The 4044-nt window shown below is 47.6% G+C and overlaps 1 pseudogene; it reads right to left on the reverse strand.

The window, feature by feature from the left end:
- Window positions 1-248: 248 nt before the first annotated feature.
- LOC144120214 (uncharacterized) lies at window positions 249-3718 on the reverse strand (annotated as a pseudogene).
- Window positions 3719-4044: the final 326 nt, after the last annotated feature.

Here is a 4044-nt window from a genome sequence, read left to right on the forward strand (position 1 = left end):
TGTCAACGCCAACGAGTTTTGAAAACTCAGAACTGAAAATTGGTTTTGACGAAAGGAAATGGAGCAGTAACAATCTCATGCATCTCGATGGACACCCGAACCGCGCCTTAAGGGAGACGTAAAGGATTGACTGAAAATGATAGGGGTGCCGGTGTGGAAGGCTCCGGAGAGAGAGAGAAATAACTTTTATTCGCACCCGTAAAAAACGATGGGGGAGAAGGCTTTACTATAAACCCCCATTCGTTGCCCTAACCGTCGGTTGGAATCCCTTGGGACTCGGCGGCTGTCAGGGCGAGACTGCAGACTTTGTGTTGCTCTTCTGCTTCGTAGTTGAGTAATAAGGTCTTCCAGTATTCTACATTTCTATTCGGGTCGTTATAGAAAGGGCAGGTCCAGACTATGTGGACTCGATCTGCAATGCTATTGCAGTGCGTACATCTAGGATTAAGGGCTTTCGGATGCCAGTAACTGCACAGTTGAGGGTTTGGAAACACTCCATCATGAACTAATCACGCACGCAATTTGTACACATTTCTAATTGTGTAAATAATTTGTGTATATTGCCTCTCCCCCTATCCTCTCTTCCTGTCCCCTGACCTCTTTCATTTCATTTCTCCATTCTGCCTGCTATCTTTTATTTCCGCTGCCCCAGCTCAGGTGCTTCAGTATTGATGGGAGATGCCGGGGCAAGCACAAATCTTTTCCTTCCTTTTTCTTATTATTTTAATAAAACCACTTACTACTACTACTACTATGCCCGTGTGCACTTTCCTCCACATGATGTCCTCTTTTCTGCTAAGCTGATTGTCCCCTGCTGGATAGGTCTTACTACCGAGTTTATAATGAGAAATGATTTCTTGGAATGTTCTGAGTCCGTTACCTCGAGGCAGGGGTTCCTCGCGTAGAGGCGGGGCGTCAGCGGCGATCGACCAGAAAGTGAGCCCTCGGGCGATCGCGTGCGCCTTCTCGTTCCCCCAAAGGCCCTGATGAGCCGGAAACCAGATCAGTGAGATTTTCTCTGCTGGTACTTGCCCTTCTGTCAGAATTTTGGCGGCTACAGCCGAGATTCTGCCTATATTATAATTCTTAACGGCTGCCTTAAAGTCACTATCATCCTTGTACTAAATTTTTTGTTTATGTTTTTCGTTAGACCAATAGCAACTTCTGCCTCTGTTGCCCTTGTGTTTTTAACGGTGCAGTACGAGACCGGATCTCTACTCTCACGAACCACAACCACTTTGTGTGCTGCCTTGCTGTCGTATTCGGCAGCGTCCGTGTAGAGCACATCGGATCTACCTTCAAATTTGACCTGCAAGGCCACAGCCCTATCTTTGCGTCTGCCTTCGTGAAATACCGGATGCATGCTCTTTCATGCTCTTTGCTAGCGGTGTAATTTGAAGTCTATCCCTAGTTGCTCTAGGTACGTTATCTGTCCGCTTTGAACACTCCGAGGGTTGGAACCCCAGGAGCTCGATGACTTTTCTTCCAGTTTTGCTTCTTATATGTCTTTGATACTGCGACACTGTGCAGTTTCTATAAGCTCATTCAGAGTGTTGGAGACATCTAGCCTTAGAAGCTTTACCATCGAAGTGTTCGGAGGGAGACCTAGTGCGGTTTTAATCCCTGTTCTATTATGATTTATATATTGTACTTTTCTGCTTTGCCCAGTTTGAGACAGGGGGCGACGTATAGCACACGGCTTATGTCGAAAGCCTGAACCAATGTCCGAAGATTGACCTTCGTCCTCCCTGCATGTTTGTTAGAAATGTGCTTGAGCAGCCGGCATGTCTGGCTGGTACTCGCTTCAAATCTCATGATAGTTTCAGTGCTATTTCATTTATTCTAGCGTCTTGAGCGTACATACGCTCCTTCAGCTGCGTTAAGAGGTCTAACCTAGCCTTCAAAATGGACCTGCCCTCCTCTGAGGGAATCTGCCTCCTCTTCGGCTCGTTCTGCTGAACCTCCTTCTGTTTATCGGGAGGGGACTAACTTTTTAGCTTGTTTACCGTTTCGGTGTCCATCGCGTTTTTGTTCTGGGTTCCACCCGCGGAGTCAACCTGCATTCCTATCGTGGGCGTTACGTTCTTAATCGGTTTTGGTGCCTGTACTGGCGCGTCTGCCATCGCTTTTCCGCTGGTTTTTTTTTTTGTTTTGGCTTGTTGCGTTCCTTAATCTAGAACTGTAGAACTAGTAGATTTGACATTATCAAAAGCTTTGGAGGCATCCAGTCCCACAATGATCCTTGTATCAACAGTCCTTCTACAGATGACCTGCTCCTTCAGCTGTAGCAAGACATCGCATGCCGATATCTGTAATCTGAAGCCTATCATGGTAACAAGGTAAAAGTTTTCATCTTGCATGATTCTATTCAGTCTAGTTTGCCTGTGGAATAATTTCGACCACCTGGGGATCTTTAACGTGCACTGACGTCACACAGCACATGGGCGCCTTTTAACACGATGGCGTTAAGGAGCTCGTGTCGCAGAAAAGTCGGTGTCGGCGTTGTTGGCCGTTGTAACAAGAAAATCTCCAAATAAACCCCACCAAACAGAACCACTCACGAGATTGTGAGGCGACCACGCGCAGAACACGCCACGTAGGCTCATTGGTTTCAACGGAATAAAAAGTGGACCTAGTGAATGCGTCGCGGTCTTTAAATTCGTGAAGTATCTTTGTGAACTGATCCGTACATGAGTAATTATGAGTATGCGAATTTTGAAACGGGACCTGATAACAATCGGGTTCTACTCAATGAAGCATTTCAAGTGACTACCATGAGCTGGGGCAACGCAGCGTAATCTAAGTTGTATAGTAAATGCGAATATCTAAGCCACCGTGGAATGGCCACCGCGAAATGAAACATACCTACCGCATTGTGATGGATTCGGCCAGCGAGCGTGCGCCAAACACCCTAAACTTCTTCCGCGTCGTCGGCGTTTAATTGGTTCGTAGCAGTATCGTGCGGATGCAAAAGTCAGGTGGGAATTTCCTGAGTCGACAGCTGTTCTCTTTGTGCTGATAAATATGCAGCCCCTAACATGGCAACAAATATTGCAATAATTTGCGCCCTGCGTTGAATTGGTCCCTCTAGAAGAGCCGCTGAATGAAAGCCTGCGCAACGTTAACCAGAAATTTACAAGTGCGAAACGTCAATTGGAAACATAGCAAGAGGTGTCTCAAACGCACTTTACCGATTTAAGCTTTCCAAAAACCCGTTTAGGAGTCCCTTTTGAACATTTCTGTTCATTTGGGTCTGGGAGTAATTGACAAATATTTGATGACGTGCTTCAGTCTGATCAGTATCAGTCCGCTCCAAACTGCTGCAGAGGCCGAGGTGTGATAATTACTGGAGATGATATATGACTAGTTCCCCTGAGTGCGTCTATCACTAAGCAAACAAAGCATACTCTAAACATGCGCGTCCATGAAGAGCCTGCCCGAAGATTGGCACCGCAGTGGGCACCGCGCAGCAGTGCTCGGCACAGGGAATCACGGGTGCGTTTTGTGACATCACTTGCATGATTCTTCCTTGGCGATTTCTGGCATGGCTCTTTTGTCATCTGCTTTCACCAGTTCAACACGGATGGACTTTAAAGAAAGGTACCTAGTGTTCACGATCAGCTTTTTAACTTGAGCTACATTACCGAGAGCAACGCTCCTTGACATCTGGAAGCGTCATGCTCCTGCCTGGCGGCAGCAGAGGCCCAGCATCTCGCATAGCGTAGACGGTCTGTGCACTGCCAAAGCCTACAAGCAAGCCTCCTGCTACTGTTTGTGACATTCGCGCACACGCTCGGCAGGTTCCTGCAACCAATGGCGGTAGCGCTCCGTCCTGGTGCGGCGCCGATCGTCACCACGTTCGGCAGAACATATAGAGCTTGACCTCCGCTGCGCCGATTCCGGTGCCCTTGCGGTAAAGCGTGCCAATTCCTACTGCTAGGAGACGGGGTGGACAGTGTTTATATATTCGATGCCTTTCAGCAAATACCTAGTCAGTGGTAACCTAGGCAGTGGCTACCTAGGCAGTGGTAGCCTAGGTAACCT

Source organism: Amblyomma americanum, chromosome 2 (genome assembly GCF_052857255.1).
Source record: "Amblyomma americanum isolate KBUSLIRL-KWMA chromosome 2, ASM5285725v1, whole genome shotgun sequence".
NCBI lineage: Eukaryota > Metazoa > Arthropoda > Arachnida > Ixodida > Ixodidae > Amblyomma > Amblyomma americanum.